This window comes from Centruroides sculpturatus, unplaced genomic scaffold, assembly GCF_000671375.1.
Source record: "Centruroides sculpturatus isolate CEXI.00-Female unplaced genomic scaffold, Cexi_2.0 scaffold550, whole genome shotgun sequence".
Classification (NCBI taxonomy): Eukaryota; Metazoa; Arthropoda; class Arachnida; order Scorpiones; family Buthidae; genus Centruroides; species Centruroides sculpturatus.
Genome location: NW_019384886.1, coordinates 467025 through 492790, shown reverse-complemented (window position 1 = coordinate 492790; position 25766 = coordinate 467025). Strand labels below are relative to the sequence as shown.

Sequence of the window (25766 nt, the reverse complement as noted above, 5' to 3'; positions counted from 1 at the left end):
TGACCCCCACTGTAAGTTTTATTACAAGTGTATGTGTATGAGCAAAAAAAAAAAGAAACGTTGTGGTCTCTGTATAAGCAAAAAAAAAAGGTGTGACCCCCCCTTAGCCGCATCGACCCCCCAATGATGTTGTATCGCCCCCTGTGGGTCGATATCGACCACTTTGGCGACCCCTGGTTTAAACTGTGGCAAGCGAGAAATGTCGTCTCTGCAATGAAATTTTTCTAAACCGTGGTCTACACGATCTCTAAACTGCCATCAGCGTTTAGAGATCGTGTAGCGTTTTCTTTTAGTTTATTTTAATACATCTGTGAATTCTCAATGGTAACACTATTGCTTATATGCTAGTGCTATCTGGAATGATCTGTCTTGCATTCAGGGGCAACATCCCTGAACACTTTTAGTCTGTTTTGTCTGTCTGTTGCACACGCTACATTTAGCATTATATATATTGGCTATCTGTATTAATTTATTAATTAACATAAATATTTTGATTAAGAATCACAAATGCTGTCCAATTCAATAAAGAAGTGTAGTGTTCGGTGTTCTCATACTGGATCTGCCCACACTGGGTCTACTTGAGTTCATTCTACCATGATGTGCTTTCACCTATTCTACAAGAAAAAAAAAAATTTACATCATCTACCTGTGCTTAGTGTCATTCCAAGTATTTGTGTTGTGCCTGTCATATAGTGTTATTTGTGCATTATAGGCTGTGATTCCATCTGTTTAGTGCATGGTCGGTGAAGCTCCCTGGAACTTTACAGGGAACGCTCACTTTAATAACTTCCTAAATATGCACTGTGTACAGTTTTCATCATGTTATTACACAACTGGGACCAAATATGACTGCCATTCCAGTCGATATTCCACAGCTACATGATTCTACCTTCCTGTGGTTCAATCATCAACTAATTTTCCTGGTACCAAACATTCAACGCTATTTTTTTTTTTTATGTCGACTTAATATAGACAGAGGACAGTTGTGTCTTTTTATGTATCTTGTAAATGTGTAATTTATGTGTTTGTAAACTTTGCTGTTAGATTTAATATTTTTTTTTTTGTTATTTTAGTTTTAAGTTTATCTTATTATTTTATGATATTTTGTCAATCTTAAGTATATTATATATTCTCTTATTGTAAAATTTTTCCTGGTAATGCTCTACAGCGGGTCCAGGAAATGCACATAATATTGTACCTAATAAATTAAAATGAATGAAAAAAAATGAATGCCATCATCATTTAAATGTTGTATCTGCAATTGACTGTTAGTGTTTGTAGGCATATTTGCAGAACTTGATTATGTAGCTGCCATATTTCAGGAAATGCTTGACAACATATACATTTTTATAATCTAATTGTTTGACTACTACTAGTACTCACCATTGATTTACATTTTCTTGAAAAAATGATGAAAAGGTAGATTAGATTAATTTCCATTTGCAATATACAATTATATATCATAATTATTGTATGAAGGTAAAAAAGAAATACCATATTTACTTGCATATAAGATGACCTTGCATATAGGATGAGGTGTGACTTTAAACATCAAAATAAAGAAAATTTGATTTATTAATAGAATTCTAATTTTATTTTGTTTAATCACAAATAAAATATCAAATGAACGTAAATGCACACATTGTCTGCAAAAATTACTTTAAACTTTTTAAACTTTTAGGCATTTTAAACTTTAAGGAAAAATCTTGTAAAATTGACAACATAATTTTTGTTCATGTGAAGCTGGACAATTGCGAACCTTTTTTTGCCAATTCTTAACAGTCGAATCCACTCTCCGTTGATTACACTTACAAGTTTATCCAAATTATTTCCAAATAATCATCTATTTTCACATGGGAATGGATAAAAACTTATATTGAGCTTCCGTGTGATTTTGGAATTTTAAATTGGAATTCAATTCAAAAGCTTTTTCTATTGCTATTCATCTTTACTCCTGACAATACACAAGAACAATTGAAATGACCCAGATAAAATATTTTGTTTTTAAACACCAGAGTGTGAGCATCCGGTAAAAAATGCACACACACAGTTCACAAAAATTATTGCATAAATGCAAAGAATTCTTCACTTGCTTGTATAGCATCCTATACAAGCAAGTGAAGAATTCTTTATATTATAGCATCTTATACAAGCAAGTGAAGACCTAGGTTTTTGAAGCAATGAAAAATGAATAAAAAAACCTCGTCTTATATGTGAGTAAATATGGTATATTTAAAACTTCAAATCTGTAATCTGAATGACTATTCACATCATTTTACAAAATATGTACAGAGAAATGGATTTAATCCTTGGATGTGGATGTGACCTAAGATAGAAAGACAGATATTTATAATTATTTAATAGATTATATACATATATATTCACAGGAAGAAATGACAAATTGGGAAGTCTTGAAACTAATTGTAGCCATTATTGAATACTGAAATTTGTTTACATTGGTGTCTATTTATTTGATTGTGGATAATGAAAGGATGAACATCTCATAAAAGGATGAAGAATATATGTTTTGAATTTTGTTTCCCTTTTGCTAAAGATGTATTGATTAATTGTTGGCTTATTATTAATTGTAGTAATTGGCTTTTCCGCTGATTAATCATTTAAATCATTAAGTGACAGTTAGAGTGGAGCATCGTATTTTGTACTTAATTCATTCTAGGAGGTGGCTCAGATTTCAAATCTTTCAACATCTGAAGCTTAATAATACTTCATAATTAAATGAAATTAGCTTAATTAATAATGAAAACAAGAAATAATGGAAAGTCTTAATTCATCACCTGACCCATTTTGATAAACTTAAAACTGCAAATACACATTATTTAATGTAAAAATCAGACAATTATATGCTCTAATAAGAAGTTAAAACTTGAAAGCAATAAATAATATATATAAATAATATATAATGAAGTGAAAATTATATTTACTAGTCACACACTGTAGACTTCAGCATCTTAAACATGGCCTCCAGATCTACCACATGCGTATCACTTTCATGTTTCACAATAAGGTCTTTTTTAATTTCAATTGTTGATACTACAACCATCCTTTTAGACTTTGTTGCTTTAATGGTCTTGTCAGATTACGTAGTTAATAAGTAAAAGTTATATTGAGTAGAATGAAAATTTTTTTATTTAAGTTTCTTCAGTTTTTATGATATATAAAAATTCCACATTTATGCTGAAATGTTTAATAACCATTTTAAATTATATTTATGTCAAGTATAGAGAACCAATTTATTGCCATAAAAAGGTAACATTAAATAAAATGTGTAACAAAAATTACATGGATCATACAAGAAAAATTCTTTAAAGTCAACTGAAAGTTACTTGTGTAGTATATATGAGGATGGTTTGTTTTTTTCAAGCTCCGATGATCCTTAAAACAAAAACAAGTATAAATAACAAAATGAATTTATTACCAAAAGTTAGGTACAAACATGGTTACTTTTCGACATAATCACTATGAAGATTGAGGAATTTGTCATCTGTGGACGAGCTTTTCTATCTCTTTGTCATAGAACGTTGCTGGCTGTGAATCGAGATGACCGTAACAATGTTGTTTTGAAGATTGTCATTAGTCTCAAACCTCTGCCCTGCTAGCCATGTTTTCAGTTCAAGAAAGAGGTGGAAGTCTTCACACATTAAAAAGTTTTAAGCTGGATGGAAGTCTGAAAGGTAGAAGTTTTCATCACCTTTAAACACCCAGCATAGTCCTGATTTAGTGCCAAGCTACAAGCTACTTCCACCTTTTTCTTGAACAGGAAAAGTGGCTAGGAGGGCAGAGGTTCAAGACTAAAGATGATCTTCAAAAAAAATGTTAGGGCTCATCTCAAGTTATTGGCAGCAACATTCTATGACAAGGGGATGGAAAAGCTCATCTACAGGTATGACAAATTTCTCAATCTTCGCGGTGATTATGTCAAAAAGTAACCATGTTTGTATCTAACTTTTGGTAATAAATTCATTTTGTTATTTACAATTGTTTTATTTTTTTTTTCATGGATCATCAGAGCTTGAAAAAAAACAGCATATGTATATAAATAAATGCAAGTACCATTCATGATGTTTTTTTTTTTTAACCCCTCATATCAACATTTCTAGTGAGTTAATTTTTAGGTTTATAATAAGATTTATTGTTTTTATACATTATAAGATTGTATGATTTTAAAATTACTCAAAATTAGAGTGAATAAATCTTGATCATGCTGTTTTTTTAAATTTTTTTCTTCTTCTGATTAGTGCAGAAATTTACTTCTAATGAGTTACAGATAATTTTTAAAATTATATTCTACTTTTTGGAATAATTTTTTCAAAATAAAATACATGTAAAATATTTTGAAACCTATTATTTGTTTTTTGTGAAGTGTTATAAATGACATCTATCAGATACTGGTTAACTTCACAAGATAACTAACTCAATAACCCAAAACCAGCAGTAAGAACTGTTTGAAAATGGAACTGCATGTTTTAGAATGAACTATTTTCAAACATTATGAACATGTTTTATATTTTTGAACATTAGCCTGACAATGTTCATTTAAGATGGCAGAAAATGTTTGCTGTTTTAAAGTGAATGTTCTTATTGCAGGTTTTAGGTTAGTTGTCTTGTAAGTATAAAACTGTGAGAACCAAGGGGGTTAGTTGTGCCCACTTACTGGCAGCTCTGTCAGAGGATGGCTTTGTAGGAGGGCAAAATAAAATGAGTGGGGAGGTTAATGAGTAAGTTGACAGGTTCCCAAATAAATACACAGGTTGAACAAGAATAACACATTTAATAAACAACTATAAAATTCTACATATCAAAAGCAAAGGTGAAGAGCTAAAAAAAAATTCTATTCTACGTCGCGACAATGATTCATCTTTCATATGGAACATCTAATCTCTATTCTCTAAGTTAAATTAGGAAACGAGAGAGAGACCTCTAGGAGAGAGACTTCTCAGAGAGAGAGAGTATACAAATAGATATCTAAAAAAATTACCTCTAAGTTCCCGATCTGTAATATGGGTCGTTGGTAAAAACGTTCCTGGATTGTGACAATCCAGGTAGTGACGGACGGCAGTTATGGCAAGGTAGTGACGGATGGGGTGGCGGGATGTGGCAGTCGATGTCCGCCCTGTAGGTGTCCGCCTTGTGGACTGTGTCCAAGCCCTCTTTATACTATTTTTGAGGTGGGTGAGAACTATGACATCATTAATGATTTATACACACACCTGTTAGTGTGTTGATGTCTGGATCTAGCTAGTACGGACCACTGGCACAGAGAAGTTTAATTTATTGATATCAGTGTCTAGAAGATATGATTTTATAATATAAATTTCTATAGGTTTGATGGCTCTCATCCATAAATTAACATTCAGCTGACAATCATTTCTGTAAACTGATCAACAATCTAGATATTGTTTATATTAAACGTCGCGTTTGACTACGAATGAGGAGATTTATTGCTGTAACCACGTGTCACATGCAACCAAAAAGGGGATAGGAAACATCTCTTATTCCCATCTTGTTGATATTAACATCTATAGAATTACCTTTAAACAAATGGAGGAGATTTCTTTTATTGATATACTAACAATTTTTTTCGAGGAGATTGTCTCGGTCATCGACCACAGAAGGCCCCTTTTTTCCTTTTCACCTAATCGCGAGGTTTATTAGAGGGGTGATACTGTTCTAAAACAAAAGGGTTTTGGACTTTCACAAAATGCAGTGTTGCAAAATACTTTGAAAGAGATTAGGCTGAGTCATAGTATATTATACTATAAGGCCCTGTACACACTAGGCGTTTTTCAACGCGCGCTTTTAAATGCGCGTTTAACACGCGTTTTAAAGAACCAAGAGTTCTATGTAGTCGTACACACTCAAACGCCAAGCACGCATTTATAGATTTTTGTTAAAACGCGCGTTTTGCGGGCACTTTACGGGCGCTTTGAGATATATGTGCTGCCTTATAGCGACGATGGAGGAGCACACACAATCAATTACTTTCTCGTCCATTTCCAAACTGAGCCAGTGCTAAACGCCGAACTAATGCTCGTCGAACGCCAAGCTAATGCGCGTTAGCTCGGCGTTAAGCGCGTGTTTAACGCGCATTGAAAAACGCCTAGTGTGTACAGGGCCTAATAGTAATATCAATAATTAAATTTTAACACATTTTGAGATTTCTTAGATGCTGTATTAGTTACACAATATTTTGAATTTGAGTAGAATAATCTGTAGTACTCTTAATTATCTAACATCCATAAAAAATTTTTTGAAATATTTTAACTCTCCAAACTCATTACAAGTTACTCTTTACACTTTCAATTTGAGGGCAGGTGTTAATTAATGAACTGGTCTAAACAATGTGCAAAAAGATATAATTGTAATTTTATTGTTACCATTTATCATTTTTCAGTTTTTATTTTAGTTTATAAAATTTTTCAACTTTTTGAAGCTTATATAGTTTTAGGTCCAGTTCAGATGAGTGGAATGTCTGCAGAATTACATGCTAACTTAAACCCCACCAATTGTTATGGAATACTAATTTAAATGTAATAACTCATATTAAACAGACGGTCGATTGCAGAGACAGAGTTTGCATTAAACGACGTTTAACAGCCGAACGGCATTCAGGCATTGGCTGGCTGAACCATGGTTTAAAATGCATTGCAAAGACAACAATTGCAGTTTCTGAATGTCTAAACAAACTTCTGCAAAACCCAAATTCGTCCGTCATATTTGCTATTAATTGCCCTCTGTTATCATCATGTTTATTAAACCAAATAGCCAATTTTGCATTAATGTCACCAGCTACAATCACATAGTGCTCAGTTTCCCTGAGTACCTTTTCAATTATATTCACACTTTCCTCAACATTCATACACTGTGAGAGGTACACATTGATTACATAGATGGGAGGGTTATATTGAATAATGGCTGTAGTAATTATGTGCAAAGAGAGGTGAGGGATAAGTGCAATGTCCATTCTGTTGTTGTTCTCTCCACTTCAGGAGTTTTACCATGGCTATTATATAATATTGCTAGTTGGCAAATCTCACAGCATTTATTGTATATGGCTCCTGCAATAGAATTATATCCACCTGCAATTCATTTGCCTCAAGTATCATTAGAGAGCATGGGACCTTTTCCCTTTGTGCATTAATTTGAAGAATGTTGAGGTCTGTGTCAGAGATGTGGTAGGAATTGCTTGTATTACTGCCATGGGTAGTGTTTATCAGAGTACTATTTGAAGTTTGATTATTACCACCCATAATCTGTTCTGATCACTGTTTGAGACTTTATCCTTATTAGCGTCAGACAATGGCTACTGAAGGCATTGTGGTTTGTTGGCCTTCTCTTGTCTGGAGGAATTTCCTTGTAACTTTCCTGCAGTTTATACAGGACAGTGTGGTATCTAATAGCTGGCATTCTTTGTAATGGTGCCCCTTACCACAGTGGCTGTACCTCTGATTGTCTACACAGTCATGTGTTAGATGATTAAAACCACAACACTGATAACAGCATATGACTGGTATGAAATCGTCTATGTATATATTTGCCAATAACGTTTGATTTGACAGGTCTGTGGGTGATTAATATGTTACAAATAACTGGAGTAACAGAAAGAACATCTCAACAATTTTCTTTTGTTTTTTCACCTTTTAGTATTGTGCTGATTCTGCAAGTTTCTCTTACCAATATTTTGTCCCTGTTTTTCCAGATCGTGTTCTGTTCTTCCAGATTGTATTCTGTTCTGTCATGACTTCTAAATTTTTTTGTCAAGGATGATGATTGGAACGTTTACTAGAATGACTTGTGGTCGTCTTCCTTCCGATGTTTTGCACTTAATCTTGTCTCTAATTTTTGGGAGCTTCTCCATTGCTTCCCTTAATTTTTTCCTGTCATTCTTGCTTCCTACTCTGATGCAGATGCCATTTGATTTGACAGGTCTGACTGTTTTTACCTTTATTTGAAGTTGATGTGGTTCTATCTTGTTAATAATTTGGTTAGTTACTTCACTCGTGTTAACATTTGAGCCATCCTCGTCATTTGGATACACCAAAACAGCTTAGTTTCCTCCAGCTCCTTCATTTTTCACCTTAGTAATTAACGAGTTGGTTATAGCTTCTGTTGTCTTGCTTAGCCTTGATCCAATTTTAACCATCTCTGCAAATGTGGTTTGCTCTCCTCACTTTGCACTGGTTGATTCTTCGCTGCTCTGACTTTTCGTAGAATTCCTTGTAGTTGCCCTATGCATGAGACTATGTGTGTCACTCTTTTGCGAATCTCTGTATGATCTTCTGTTTTTAAGCTTGACTTATATGTTACTGATACAAGGTCTGTCTATAATTCTGATTAAATGATCGTTAGCTTCGTTAATTATAGTATATTCTAGCGAAGTAATAACTACTTGAGATTCTGTGTCTGTGGCCATTATGATAACTTAACACCACATCAGTCGGTCCGTACCAATCTAGAATACTAAGAGTTTGAAAATTGACAGTTTAGTTTGGTCCACAACACAGACTGCGGGCTGAGATCTTCGTAGATAGGATAACCACAATACAGAACCAATACAGCACTGCTAGACAGAACTGCTGACACGATACATGGAAGTGGCAAGCAGTTGGGTTATAAACCAGTGCAGTGGCCCCAAATTAGTCTGTTATATGAGAGAACAATGGTCTTTGTTTAACCCACTAACGAAAACTGTTAATAACTTGATTAAAAAAATAGCTAGGACCACCAGTTTATAGTATAGACAGAACAGATTTAGATGTATATCGCCCTAAACAGCTGGCTTGCAGAACACAGTGAAAGCTTGCCCAAAGCCCACAAAACATGAAATTCTGGGTCGCCGTAGAATGACAGAAATTAATCCGATATTAATAGAAATTAACATAACTATTTCTAATGATAACTGCTATCCACAATGCTTAACTAAAGAAAATTAAATTAATCCATTAATAAGAAAACACAACTGGAAACTGCCGGCCATGGACCACATGATAAATGGCCTTAACTTCATAAATTATGGACGAAATTAGACAAACAAGACGTCAAAATAGTCCTTGTGACTTCTGTGAACAGAAAGACATAAAACTCACAATTACACTGATAAAACACCAATGTAGTAATCCAAAGTAGGAGCCAACACACACAACCACATAGGAATGTGACTGGATCTCCATGATGGATGGGAGGCCGAGAAAGTCTTGCTTAGAATGACTCAGGTTTGGTTTTAGTCAGTTACTAATCACTGTCTAAACTGTGGAAAGCAAGAAATGCCGTCTCTGCAATGAAATTTTTCGGAACCGCGGTCTACCCGATCTCTAAACCGCTGTCAGTGTCTAAATGCTCTCTGCAATTGCCTGAGAAAGTCTATAGCTGTGGGAATGTTACCGGATTCCAGCCGTATTACTTGTAGCAGAATGGATGCCATGCAGCAGCCACAGATTGGTTATGGGCTATTGCATAGTATCAAATAATTTAAATGAGCAGAAGCAAAAGTTGTGCAGAGAGGGCATAATTGAAATATCATTTACTAGCTGTCTCATGTTACTATCTTCTTTGTTCATGGTATTTTTCAGAATGTAATACAATTCATCAAAGTTTGGAAATAACAATCTGGAGTAATTAAATAATTTTGATTCCTCCTCAAAGCTCATTAAACAACAAATAAAAAGTTTCTTGTAATAAATGACTGCTCACCATTAGATGTATCCAATACCTTCTATTTTTCTTTTTCTTTCTTTCTTTTAAGAATTGAAGTCCTAAGAACACTACTACTGCAGAGTAACAAGCATTCATGATGATTGGCCAACTCAAAACAAATTCAGCCATCTTCTGTCCAGAGTGCCCGCAGAAAAAATAATGCAGTGTGGCTGCCATTCTGCAGAAGTTTTGCTTGTCTGAACTGGATCTTACAGTTGTGGAATAATAACAGGATAAATTTCTATTTAGTAAAATATCTTATTTTAATAATTCGGTGATTCTAAGAGGATATACATTTTTCTAATTAAAGATTTTAATTTGCAAAATTGATCTTCTAAAACTTAAATGATAATTCATTAGAGAGAATGTTTGATTAAAAACAGCTAAATAGATTTGTAAACATTTTCTGTAATTGGGCTGCAATTTGAAAAATTGTAGATGTATAAATTCCCATTGTTTTCCATCTATCCATTCATCCATCTGTCTTTCCTTAATTAATTAATCTTGAGAATGGAATTAGAAAGATGAAATTTAAGAGCAGATGTGAAAACCTTAGGGCAGGAGGCCATGATTAACCATATGAACTTCCAGTACAAACTGGAAGTCACATTATTTCAATTTAAAAATTTTTCCCTGAAAGCAGTTAATAGATGACCAGCATGACTCTGTTAAAGGAAAAGTTTGACGTAAGGGGACAAGCCACTACTAATTTGAGATGGAGCGCATATATTTTAAATTAAATAAATTAAAAATTGCAGCCCAGCATTGTGACAATGCCACAATAAATAATTGCTCGTTTGTTTTTAAAAACCATTTTGCTCATTTATGATTTTTTTTACGTTGTACAGTCTTAAATAGGTATGGGTACTTGTATAATAGCTGTGTAACTGTCTACTTGATACATGGGTACAAAAAAAGGTATTTGATGGGGTCATTATGTAAAATATTTATAGAAATATTTTCTTTTAATTTAAAAAAAAATTTAAAAATAAAGATAAAATATTTTTAAATATTTGTGAATAATTCACTATAAATTTTTTTCTTATTCCTATTTTAAAATATTTTATTCTTGTTATAAAGTAAAAATTTTAAATTATATTAATAAATTTGTAATGGAATGATAAAGTTATTCAACAAATACATTTAAGTTTTTGTTATTTTAAATTGTACAACTTTGACAGCAAAGAATTTCATAAGCAGTTTTTGCTTAATCAGAAGAAAAATTAATTACAAAAGAATTTATTCATATTAAATATAATCTAAAAAGTTTTTTAAAAGTGAATAATATCTGACAATAAATAGAAAAATGTATGAAATGGGATCAAATAAAAATATTAGTTATAATTTTATTGCATATTATAGCATTTATAGCAGTTTTAGCATTTTAACAAATTATAGTTTATTTCAGTAGTGCCCAAACTTTTTGATTGGCAGACCAGATTGTGCATAAGTTGTAGATAAATGGGCCATAGATATTTTTTTATATTCCATATATACACCAAAAATAGGCATATTTATGTATAAAAGGGCTGAATTAACATGTATGGTAGGCCAGATTTGGCCTGAAGGCCATAGTTTGGGCATTACTGGTTTATTTGATAGTCATTAGGATAATTATTATTTTGAAATGAATGAAGATTTTAATAAATTACATTTTTAGTAAAGTACCATGGCAGAAGTTGAGAATGTAGCTGAAGCACCAAAAAGAGGTCGAGGCCGGCCAAAAAAAGGGGAAGCTAAAGTAGAAAAAGCAAAATTGGATGTTGAATTAGATGATGACCTTGATCAGGTAATGTTTTCAGAACTATGTATTTAATAGATTGTAATGTTACATATTTTAATTGTTGAAATAGTATTGTTACAGAAAATTCTGGTTTATTGGAAATAGCATACTAAATTAAATATTTTTCTACTGCATAACATGTTAAATAAAACAATTTTTAAATGGATTTTATGAAAAACTAAAAACAAAATGCTTTAACAAAATTTGAAAAATGTTCTGTTAAAATAAGAGTAATAAATTTGACTTGAAATTCTAAAAATTTCTTCTATAGAGACTTGTAGAATTTAAGAACTTAAGATACGTAAATATAAATATATTTGAATTAAACTTTGAATTTTGAAATTCATATAGTTAAATTATAAATGGTATAATTGGAACTTATTACGTAATAAAATCATCATTCGAATTGTTTTTGGATCTAAGTAACTTATATTCATGAATAATTTAATGATTAGATATAAAGCAATTTAACTACAGATAGGCAGCTAGGTCACCATTTAATGATTAATTTTTAATGGCATTGCCAATAGAATAGGGTTTGTTTGACATATATAATCAGGTTGATGTATGTTGCTATAAAATAACAAAGTCAAGCATTCATTTACTTGTTTACGTATTTCTTTCCAACAAGCTCATCTAATTGTATGATAGTTACTGACCTTGTGACTACAATTGATAAACTTTCTTAGTTTGTCTTGGTTTAATATGTATTAAAACAACTTTTCCTTTATTAATAGGCATAGTTGTAACAAATCTGGTTATTGTGAGAAGCCAGGGATGTAGTACTAAGTTCATGCCGCTTACTGGCCTATTCCGTGAGAATAGTCTGTGTTTCGGATCTTATGATCCGATCCTAATTAGGATTGTGACTGGGAGGGCTTTTTAATATTAAAGAGGATATAGACGGCGAAGTCTTTATCCAACGTCAGGATTCCGACACCAGTTAACCGAATTTGGATACGCGGATTAACACGCGTGAGGGATCTGATTCCGAGATCGAGGAGACTTCCAGTGAATATAAATGATGCAGCGTGAAGACAATCCTTCAACTTCTGGTGGCTCTTACTATGTCGGAATATTACGCACAGATGCTTGGCGGAGTTCAGTGGTGTTGAGAACATTGTTCAACTTCCATTGCTCAACTACTAGCGGATTTTCTGTGGCCGAAACATAAGTACTTTGGTGCAAATGATTATTACTACTTTACACTATACTGTCTTATTATTATATATTATAGTTTGTATATATACTCATTTCTATATATGTATCATCTATAATATCTTTGCACTTCTGCTGTTCGCTTCTTTTATAATTTGTTAACTTGCGCTTAATTGTTGTGATTCTAATTTTATTTTATCTTCGTTACTTTTAATTGTTACTGTATATTTTACACTATATTATTTTTTCATAAAATTTTACTTGTATAAATATATATTACACCTGTATATCCTTGTTGCCTTCCCATCATTGTACAATTTTACTCTTAATGTTTATTAATATGCTGTGTTCATTGTCATAATTAGTTAGTGTTTTTAAATCCTGATAATGCTCAGCGAAATCAGGAAATGTAACTCATGTTATTTTAATAAAATGAAATGAATGAATGAAAAAATGAATGAGTTCGAGGAGACATTATATAAATGAATAATAAAAGGAATTTAATAAACATATATATAAGTAAAAACTATACAAAAATGGAGTTACAAATAAATGAGACACAATAAATTCGACTTAAAATATATATGTTGAGAGAGAGAGCTCACAATATCATATTAAAACATACAACCTGTTAGTTGTTCTTCCTTTCCTCTGTATGTGACGTATTTACTTCTCTCCTGGAATTCTCTGCCTTCTATTCATGGAGAGATCCACTTAACTGACAAATATTTGTCTATGGAAGTAAGCCTTTTGTGTACTATATTTGCTCATAGCATAGGGCGTTGGCCTTTAGGAGCTTGTATGGAGTCTGGTCACTCTCGGATCTGACGACGAACTCCTAAGGACTGTGTGGAACAAATATGGGAGACGTCTCTCCTCTATGAGATTTTCTGACGAACTCCCCAAATTCGGCTGAACTTCGCCTACATCTTCTGATTTATGACCAATTATCAGTCGAGGCTTCATCCACGGGAACGGATGGGAAGGGGGAAGAAATGAGGGGTAAACCGTTTCCATCAAAGTGAGATTTTTAGCAGATAAGGGAAAAACAGAGGATGCTCATACTTCCGTCAAAGGAAGTGACTCTCCTAGCTGTTTTCCCACACTAGAAAAACATTATTTTCCCATCAAAAGGAAAGAATATTTTTCTAAATTATTATTTTAGACCAGGCGGCTATTCGGATCTCACATTATTAATAGTACTGTTTACTTCATAACATTGGAATTGGATCTCAGAATATTTAAATCTTCTGAATTGGACAATTTTCTGTTCTGAGATATTGTTTAATATCTCAGAACAGAAAAAACGGGTAAAGTTTAAGAAACGAAATGTGGCACTGTAGTTTGCGTATAAAGGGGCATTAATACTATTAAATTTTGGTTCTTAATTAAAGGTCGACAGGGTGAAGACATAAAAGTGGTCATGTGTCATATCTCTTAATGAATATTTTACTCGTTATTAGCGTTCAAAATTAAAAAAAATAAAACTCGTCTCTACCCTCAAAGTAAGCTTTTTTGCCATTTTATAATAGTACAGTAAAACCCGTTAAGATGTTCTCGCCTAAGATGTTAGAATGTATATGGGGACATGATTTAGTTCAACCACTTTGACGCTTAATAACTAACTCCTGTGTTAAACCATCTGACTCCGATTCTGACCACTCTGACCACAGAAATTATTAGGCTTCAAACAGGGTGAACGAAATCATGCCCCCCACACACAGTCTAACATCCACACATATAGAAAAAACCTCGAATCTTTTGCATATCTCGAAATTTCAAGGTGTCCCGAGTCCAAAAATGTAAAAATTTGGGAGGGGTCATTTTTTGAGCGAGCGCTACACTTTTCCTCTGTTATATATAACAGCCGGAAAAGTAAAAATTATCGAATACATATTTATATATTACTTAGAGAAGTCTTTTAGCTTTGGAATAAAAAGTTTCTACGCTCTATCTTTATTAGAACTCTATTTATTGAATGTTTTATTCTGAGGTCACGTGATGACATCAGAATTTCCGGGTCTCTTTTGGTAACAAGTCTGCCCCTAGTCGGAGTCGAATGGTAAGGAAAAGTCGGAGTTGGAGTCGGTAGATTTTTATGCAACTCCACAGCCCTGATTCTAATACTTATATTTGGAAATCAAATTATTTGAATCTTTTATTTTTATTGTATTGTCATAAGTTTAAGCATTATTTTTATGACATTATGACAATACAATATTTATCAGCTAATGTATCATATTGAAAAATCTTATGTAATACTATATGGTAAGTGGTAAAAAATATCAGATGTATCAAAGAGTTGTAAATAAATACAGGCTGTCCTCATTTTACACTGATGTGATTTATGCTGATTGATAGTAATGCTGATTGATAGTAATGCTGATTTCAGAGTTTTTCCCAAAAATCTCAAAGTTTTTCCATAATGTGTAGAATATTTTTTGCAACTACTAAATGTAAACGTTTTTTTCTATACCTTGTGGTAGCACTAGTAGCAATTTCACTTAGTGATTCTAAACAGTCTTGGTTTGTTTATTATTCTAAAGTATTTATTGTTCACACAGTATTTCACTATTTAAAGTGAAGTTGTTATGTAATAATGAAAATAAAGAAAGAACATTCATCCAGCTCACCATGTAGAGATCTATAATGATATAACTTCCAAGCAGAATTAGTGTTTGTCATTTAGCATGCATAATGTATGTGTAATAACATCTCTCTCATATCAATATTTAATTGTTGATTTTTAGAAAAATTAATTTTACTGATTTAAAAATATTATTGTTTTGACAATGAGAAATTAAAAGAAAAATTTGTGTTCTTATTTGATAACTATCATTATTTAATAATTTTTTACTATTTGATTTAACATGCATGATTTTTCATAAAATAAGAAACTTGATATGCACTAGAGGGAGGTGTTAGGTGCCATCTCTTATTAAATTTAATAATTATTAAATAAATAATGATAATAAAAAATATATTAAATGTAATCACTGGATATGCATTTTGTTTTGTTAACACTTAACCAATATTTTGTGTATAAGAAGTATGTTGTTACTGTTTAATTAGCCTATTGGTACTTATGTGTATTTTCATAAATGCTTTAAAATGAAATCAATTAGGAAATGAGAATTCATTTTTATCCATTTATCTCAAACATAAAAAAACACAGGAAAATATCACTAAAAACATTGCCTTGAATAGTAAAATTTAAAAAAAAAGCCTGTAAAACCACTATTTAGTAAAACTGCATTCATCATAAGCTACAACAAACCTTTAAATGCAGTGCCAATTTCACTTTTTCAAATGTTTTTGGTTGTTTTTAACACTTTTCCTTAGGATAAAAACTTTCAATTTAAAAATAAGAATGAAAGCTGTCCTCTGGAACAATTTGCATTACAAAATTTTAGCCTTCCAGATGCTGTCCTTGTGTTCTTTAATCCTTGATGTTAATGATCAACTAGTAGTGCCAATATAGTACAGGTCTTGCTCAATCCTACTGTCCTTTAATGGTATTTTGTGTACACCTGGAATGCACATTGGATCGTTGGACTCTATCATTCTGCAGTAGTCCATATATAGTGGGATTTCTTTTGTAGGTAATTTTCTTTCCAGTAGCTGCTTCTATCTTTTTCTATATATTGTGTAGAGGTGCTATAAATTAAACCACTGTATATTCAACCTGTGAGTCCCTTCCTTGAATCTCTTTCGTATCTAACTTATGCTTCTTGATTGTATTCTCTATTGTTTGAGGTTTGAATCTGAATTATTGTCTGATAGCTTTAACATATTCTACATTCATACAGTACATATGGGTTCTTCTGATGAGAGCTCAGAATGCTGGCAGTTTATAACCTATCAGGTCATGAGACATCCATGGTATGAAAAGTGGGCTGTAAGTTGTTTCTATAAACATCCATGGCTATGGCCTCTCTCTTTAGTGTGAGCGAAACATCCATGAAATGTGCCTGTGTGGCACATTCTTGCTCTAATTTTATTTTCAATATGTATGGGTTGGTGTTGATATCATTGATGAACTGTTGGATATTGGGCTGTCACCTCCATACTACCTGTTCCATACTATCAAAACATTGTCTATGTATCTTGCATTCAGGACTGTTTTCATCATATTTAGGTAATGCACTGGTTTCCAAGACATTGAAGGTATTGTTTGAATAAAATTGAGTTGGAATGTCTGCAAATAAAATGCATATTGGGCATATTAAGCTTTTTAAGTTTTGTAAAGGATATAGTGCTATACAAACAGTAAAAACACTTGTAGTGTGTATGGGGAAGATGTTCCTAAATTTCAAACATATAAATGTTTGAAATTTGAAATTTTGAATTTTTTGTTTTTGAAATTTTTGATTTTGAAAGTTTTGTTTTGGAAATTTTCAACTAAAGGAAACAAAATGTACAGGGTACCCGAAAGCTGTCAATGAAGAAAAATTGCAGGTAGAAATTGTTAAAAATAGACATATAACAACTCCTGAACTTGTAACAAATCTAAATGCGTCAAAGACATGTATTGTTGAAACACTTCAGCTACTTAAAATGGTTGTAAAACATGATGACTGTATTCTGCAGGCATTAAGTGAAAAAAATGAACTGGATTGAGTATAATTTTGTTTGATGAAGATAGTAATCTCTAACATTTCATTTTTAAATTAGTTGCTCATTTTCATCATAGAAAACTTTTTACTGATGACAAAATTAAAGTTAAAATAAAAATTATTTGTTATTAGCCAAAAAATTTGTTCTAGTGGAAGGTGATTGTTCCTCCGAGTACATGCAGTTTTGATATACATGGTAGCATCGAGGGATTAATTAATCACGTTAATCAAGGGATGCCTGTAGTAGGTAACCTATATATAGTGGAAACCTGTCTACTAGGGAAGAATTGCTTGATTCCATGGGATTCTGTTATAGACAGGTTTGACTGTATCAAGATTTAAATGTGTCTCAAAGCAAAGAATTGCTCAGAGGTCATGAGTGGCATAACTGGCAGTGGGTTGCAGGCTTGAATCTCATGCTGTGTTGATTCTTTTCTTTCAGACTGTTCTAAATTANACAATAATGTGTATATATATAACATACATTAATTGAAATTTTGAATTGCATTATATAGTATTGAATCAATATATACTTTCTTAAATTTTATTTTAAATTAAACATACATTGATCACTTAAAATCTGCTTTTTGTATTTTAATTACTAGTAAGAACTTTTAGAAAGATGAGCCAATTTTACAAAATAAGTGTTAAAAAATTTTTAATTTGATATATAACTGTTATTAGAACAGAAATTTAATTTAAAGATAGTAGAAAAATAACTAGAATGTAAGTTTATTATTTTTTAAGGAATTCCATCAGATTATTTATCTTCAAAATTAATTATCCAAAATTTGGAATATAAATAGTGCCAGTGGCATTTTGAATATTTCCCAAAATATCATCTTTATACATCTTAAGTTTTTATGCAAAATTTTAAAAATTTGAATGTTTGTTTTTAATTCAGAACAGTTCATTGCAACATTTTTTAATTATATTAGATTTCCTATTCGTGAACTATTAGTATTTTAAATAGTTTTTAAAACAACTATTTAAAATACTATTAGTACAACTGTTCTGAAATTGTTTTCGAATCAAAATGTCTGATTTTCTACAGCAAACAATTATTGAAACAAAATGTGAGAGAGAGAAATATACTTAAAGCCTAAAAAATTTTAAGTAATTTGCATGTTCCTTGCAATAGTAGTTCATTTCAGACAATTTATTTCAGAATTCTAATAAACTTTATTATTACTTAAAATATATTATAAAGTTTTATTATTATTACTATTTATTATGAATTTATATTAAAAAATCAAGGCTTATTTCTCATTTCTTATAAATAAAATAAATGTTCTAATTCAGCATCATGAAGGTGACAGTGTGGTCAGGTAATACTCTTTGGTAATGGTTTAGCCTTGTGAAAGCATACTCTTGTGATTCACCACACCATGGGAGTCAAGACTGTCAATATGGATTTGATGTTGCTGTGCACCTACCATGCTTTTTTTTTTTCATTGGATATGATGAATGTCTCCACTGTGATGAATGCATCTTGGTTAAGAGTCATACCCTTAAACCCACAACTTATCACCATTGAGTCCAGGAAGTGGGGTCACTGTTTGCACAGTTCAGTATGTCCTGCAAGACTTTGTCAGAGTGCTTCTGCTCCATTGTTAGCAGCATTGGCACAAATTCTGAGGACAATTTTTGCATGAGAAATTCTCTTTCAACATGGCATCTACTGAACCACAGCTTACCCCACCTTGTCTGCAAATTCCTGGATGTTGATACAATGGTGTTGCATAACCAGTCTACATTTGCTCAGTGACCTCATTTCAGCTTGTTGTAGGCCTACTTCAATGTCATTCACTCTCCACCAATATGCAACCATCTTTGAAGTGATTCATGTGGGCTCATGGTATCTTTGCTGAAAACCTGCTGAATCTTCCAAATGTTTCAACTTAGATATCACCAAGTTTCTGGCAAAATTTGATACAATAATGCTGCTCAAGTTATTCTGCCATTTCACAGCAAATGAAAATACAATAGGCATTCACTACACTGATTCATTGACTGATGCTCTCTGCTGACAGGAAAAAAATTTATGCACAGGCATGAATATTCCCATTACTTTCTGGCTAGCAGACATGCCCCAAGTTTTATTTGTTTTTGCAGGAAAAATTAATGATTGATACTTTTTGAACACTCCTCATATATTAATTATTTCAGTATATTATTTTTTAAAACCTAATAATGCACACATTTTGAAAGTTTAATAATCTTGCTATTATTTTCCATCTACTTCCAATGTTTCTTTGAAATATAATTATTGTCTCTTAAAATATATAATTTCAAATTAATTTGTTATGAATTAACAACATTTCTTTCANTTTGTAGGTGATCATCTGGATGATATGGTAAAACTTGTTTAAATAAATAGTTATTTAAAATAGTTTTAACATTAAAAAAATGTTCTTTGCATTGATATTAATTTCATATAATCCATTTGGAAATAAGCACACATATATATTATATGATTTTTAAAGTAAATATAATCTTACATATGTATTGTAATCTGATTTTATTTCATATGTATTAAGATAAATTCTAAAATTAGCAATTTGTTTTAAAACCTTTTCACTCTCAAAAAATGTTACTATAAAACCTAATCAACAATATATTTACAATTTTGTGTATTATCCTCAAAAATTGCTAACTGAAGAGGTGTTATTAAATTTCAAATGCATTTTAACAAGAAATTTTTATTGTGTAAGATAGATGGTAAAAAAAAAATAAACTGCAAACTTGATAATTGGTTACTAATTATTATAAGTTTTTTGTGAATTTTTTAAGATATTGAAAAACTAGTTTTAGCATTCACTGATGCTATTGGATATAAGTAGCACTGAATATGCCAATCCATTCCCCCATAAACTATGTCACTGTTATACATAAATTAAGAATACTCAAAATGGAAAAAATTGTAAATTGAATTTGTGGTGATGCAAAATTGTGAGTCACCAGCACCTACTGGAGGACAAAATGATGAAAAATCATCATAATTAAATATGCCATGGGAAAGTATGAAACCAAGTAATAAAATATAATTTTGAAAATGTTTCTTACACTCCCAAGTAGTTGCCGAATGTAAATAAAATGTATTAGGAATGTGTTCAGAAAGCATTGATTATTTGGCTGGGAAAAATACAATTATCCACCTGGAGGTTGGAAACCCTAATTTCCTTCAAGTTGTCTCCTTGGGCTTGCACTCACTTTTTTTGGTGTTATTAATGATGTAATAAGTAAATTACATTTAAGTAAAGTAAGAAAAAGGCAGGTTGAAATGTTAATAATATTAAAAATTATTTTAACTCTGCACATTATCAAGAATACTAATAAAGCTGATTTCCCCCCTCTAAATTGTAAATGAAAATTTCCATTATTTATTTTGAATTACACACGAAATTTTTGAAAAAAAAATCTGAAGATTGTTGTTGAAAATGATATAAAATGTTAGTTTATGATTAAATTGTTTTTACTTGCTGGATTCTTGTTTTTGATGTCAATTTATTTGAAATATATTAGTTTAAATAAACTAGTTTGAATTTATGTAGTTTAGCTATTTTGTTAAAAAAATTATTTTCTTTTTAAAATAATTGGTATCTTAATACACATAATTTGAATTTAATATATTTTGTGTAATTATCAATCTTTGCTGTTCATATTTATGATTATATTTAAGAAAAAGAATAATAAATTAAAGCAAGCTATGATAATTTATGATGAAAAAGAATGAATTACCCTACATTAAACCTCTAATCATGCTGCAAATAAATAAATTTTAGCTCTGATATAAATTCTTTTGATAAAATTGAATAATAATTTAAAATTCTTGCTAGATATCATATAAAGTTGAATCAAAATGAGATAAATCAATTAAATATTTTTGTTTTCAAATTTTATCCCAAAAATGTGAATAATTATCAGATTTTGTTATCTTTTGTTTTTTGAACAGTTCAGTGATTTTAAAAAGAACATTCATAACAAATGCAAAATTAATCATTTTGTATGACTTAATTATGATAAAATGTGTCAAATTTTACTATTGTGAATTAAAATTTCAGAATATTTTTATGATAAAATATAATTTATTCTGAATAAAATCCAAAGTCAGTACTTTAAAATAGTTAAGTTTTATTATGTAAATTTACAAATTAGATAAAATTTTCAAATCTTTCTAAACATTCAATAAGCTATTTAATCTGTTGAAGCCAACTCTCAATTATTTGTGTGTAAACTGTAAAATAGAAAAAAGCAATAAATGTTTAATTGTTCACTTTTTTAAACTGTGTATAGAACATACTTTTAAATATTTAATCTATCTTTTGCAATATATATACATTTATAGAAATTAGATATATAGTGATTATTTATTTCAAAACTGAAAGTTTAGGGTAGAGAGTAATTTGAATTATAATTTTTATTCACTCAAATAATTGAGAGTTGACTATCTTCTCAAATAGAATATATTTTCCATTATCTTTTAAAGGCCAAGAAAGCCTGAATCTGAAGCAAAAAGTGAACAGGTAGGTTATCATGATGGAGCTGTCAAGTTTTCTTTTGCCAGGTTTAGTCATTTGCTTTGCACAGCATCATGAAGGTGACAGTGTGGTCAGGTAATACTCTTTGGTAATGGTTTAGCCTTGTGAAAGCATACTCTTGTGATTCACCACACCATGGGAGTCAAGACTGTCAATATGGATTTGATGTTGCTGTGCACCTACCATGCTTTTTTTTTTCATTGGATATGATGAATGTCTCCACTGTGATGAATGCATCTTGGTTAAGAGTCATACCCTTAAACCCACAACTTATCACCATTGAGTCCAGGAAGTGGGGTCACTGTTTGCACAGTTCAGTATGTCCTGCAAGACTTTGTCAGAGTGCTTCTGCTCCATTGTTAGCAGCATTGGCACAAATTCTGAGGACAATTTTTGCATGAGAAATTCTCTTTCAACATGGCATCTACTGAACCACAGCTTANCCAAAAGTATTTCTCATTTCTTATAAATAAAATAAATGTTCTAATTTTACAATGTTTCTACACACCTACACAAACAAACAAACAAAATACAAACATACAAATATATTGAAGAGAGAAAGCAAATAAAACTTTCAGTTCTCTAATTTGTCCAGTGTGAATTTCCTACAAGCAAGAAGGAAAGATTTCCATTTATAATTGTTGATAAAAGGAAGATAATTATATATAAAGTAAATTTCTTGAAATTTTATTGTCCAGTGTAGAATTTTATATTATAACTATCACCTTTTCAAATTACTGGAGCATTCAAATAAAAGCAAAACCTTTAAATACCAGTAACAGAATTTTAACGAAAACGTTCATAGTTTTTGTTAAAATTCTGTTACTGATATCTAAAGGTTTTGTTTATATTAGAATTGTATAAAAATAACAGTCTTAATAAATACTTAGCACTGAGAAATTTTTATGAATTTTACTCAAATTTTAAGAAAAAGAATAATCATCATCATGAATTTTGTATAATTGCATTTATTGTTAAAGAATTTTAATGATTAATTAAATTATCTGTTATAAATATTCAGAATGCCATAGCAGATATTCTATTAAACATTACTTAGATTTTTCAGAATTCTTACATTTGTTTAGAAATGCGTGTTTAATTTCCTTATCAAAGGTATAGAATATTTATTTGATAATTCATACTTGGTATCTTCTATCATGTTAAAATAGGAGGAAGAAAATGTTAAAAAAGGTCGTGGGCGTCCTCGTAAATTGGATTCAAACCAGGTAATCTAATTTGAAATTAAAATGAAATATTTTTTCCTTGTAAAATTCTAAATACGTGGGTGGTTCGGAAAGTTCTCGGAATTGGATATATAGAAACAAAATCTGGTTGAATTGGTTTTTTTTAATGTAATCTTCTTTTAGAATAATGCACTTATTCCAGCAGTGTTCTGATGCCTTCATTCCAACAGAAAAAGCTGATTTCCAGATTTTTAAAAAATAGCCGTTCATTATAATGATGACCTCTTCATTTGTGTGAAATTTCTTGTCTGCTATCATTTTCTTCAGGTTTTGAGAGAGATGGAAGTCATTAGGAGAATATGGGGATGAGAAAGGAGTTGGAAGTGATGGTAGGCAAGTGTTTGCTGGGTAAGATGGCAGAATGCACTGGTGCTTCGTCATGTTGAGAAAGGATTTTCTTTTTCTTTATATGAGGACTTTTCTCTGTAATAGCAGTCTTTAGTTTGTCTAAGAGGTCACAATAATAAGCAGCAGGTAATGGTCGCATTTTTTTCCAAGAAGTCAACAAGAATAAAATTCTCTTGGTATTTTAAAAAATGGAAGCTATGACTTTCCTCACTCAGGGAACCACTTTTGCCTTCTTCAGAGTCGTTGAAGATGCATATTTCCATTGTTTAGATTGTTCAGTCTTGCATATAATAGTGGATCCATATCTTATTTATGGTCACATACTGATGCAAAAAGTCCTTTAGATTCTTCTGATATATGTCCAAACACTCCTTAGAAATTGTTGCTCACATACGGTTTTGTTTGACTGTGAGCAAACATGGCACCCATCTTGTAGAGACTTAGTTGTGCCTAGTTCTTGGGTTAGGATTTTGTAAACCCATTTAGCAGAGATGCCCACGACCTCAGCAATCTCTCTCACTTTCAAGCAATGGTCAGCCAGCACCATATTGTGAATTTTGTTTTTCTGGGGTAATAGTATTTGCTGATGCAACTGCATCTTCCGTATTTTCTTGGCAAAGTTTGAAAAAGCATTACCCACTTGATTACCATTGAATGTGATGGGAGCAGACTATTACAAAACTTGATCCAAATTGGCTTTGATCTCGGTGACATTTAACCTCTTCTTTGCAAGAAACTTTATCAAAATGCAAATTTCTGTTTTCTCCATTTTCTTTATTGTAATCTACCTTCACTGCTTCTGTTGTCTGCTACAACACTTTCTATTTCCTCTTTGGTGCCAAAATGTTGCACACATGAGAAGTAGTGATATTGGTTCCTGACACCACCTGTTTTATGTGGATACCACTAGCTATATGCGATTCCAAGAACTTTGAACCACTAACGTACTTTATTGTGAAAATAAAAGAAATTTTTTTGTTTTTCACTATTGTTAATAATCATCTGTGAAATGAAATAATTATTATTAGTCTATTTTTTCACACATTACAATGTTTTAATTTTTGAAATTATATTTTATATCATTATATACACTTAATTTATATAAGTTAAGAAATAATTTTCAAATATTTGATATGAATTTTTAAAAATTATATTTAACTTCACTCAAATAAAATAAACTAATTGGCAAAAATAAGACTAAACAGCTACATTAGGGAAACAACAATTATTTGTTATTTAGACATAATTTTTGCCATAGAAGGCCAAAAATATTTATAAAATAAATAAATAATTTTAGTTTCCTGACCATAGCTGTTTGGTCTTATCTTAATTGGCAAAAATAATCTTAATAAGAAACAAAATTTTTTTAATATAAAAAATAATAAAGAACTTACAGTTTATGTAATTTAACATGAGAGCATTAAACAAATCAGAAAAGTTGTTCAAAGATAAAGTTATGGTATACATTATAAACACATTTTTTAAATATAATTATTATTATTTATCATTATTACAATAATGTGTATATATATAACATACATTAATTGAAATTTTGAATTGCATTATATAGTATTGAATCAATATATACTTTCTTAAATTTTATTTTAAATTAAACATACATTGATCACTTAAAATCTGCTTTTTGTATTTTAATTACTAGTAAGAACTTTTAGAAAGATGAGCCAATTTTACAAAATAAGTGTTAAAAAATTTTTAATTTGATATATAACTGTTATTAGAACAGAAATTTAATTTAAAGATAGTAGAAAAATAACTAGAATGTAAGTTTATTATTTTTTAAGGAATTCCATCAGATTATTTATCTTCAAAATTAATTATCCAAAATTTGGAATATAAATAGTGCCAGTGGCATTTTGAATATTTCCCAAAATATCATCTTTATACATCTTAAGTTTTTATGCAAAATTTTAAAAATTTGAATGTTTGTTTTTAATTCAGAACAGTTCATTGCAACATTTTTTAATTATATTAGATTTCCTATTCGTGAACTATTAGTATTTTAAATAGTTTTTAAAACAACTATTTAAAATACTATTAGTACAACTGTTCTGAAATTGTTTTCGAATCAAAATGTCTGATTTTCTACAGCAAACAATTATTGAAACAAAATGTGAGAGAGAAATATACTTAAAGCCTAAAAAATTTTAAGTAATTTGCATGTTCCTTGCAATAGTAGTTCATTTCAGACAATTTATTTCAGAATTCTAATAAACTTTATTATTACTTAAAATATATTATAAAGTTTTATTATTATTACTATTTATTATGAATTTATATTAAAAAATCAAGGCTTGCAAATAGATACACAGTGATTATAAAGTTATTAGATATTGCTTGCTTCTTG

General features: G+C 30.7%; 1 long non-coding RNA gene across 1 annotated transcript; it reads left to right on the top strand.

Annotated features, from left to right (window-relative positions):
• The first annotated feature begins 6195 nt into the window (after positions 1–6195).
• Positions 6196–23936, top strand: LOC111631111. The gene is made up of 3 exons (XR_002757644.1): positions 6196–9959; positions 11372–11500; positions 22979–23936. It is a non-coding gene; the product is annotated as an uncharacterized LOC111631111 (long non-coding RNA).
• Positions 23937–25766: the final 1830 nt, after the last annotated feature.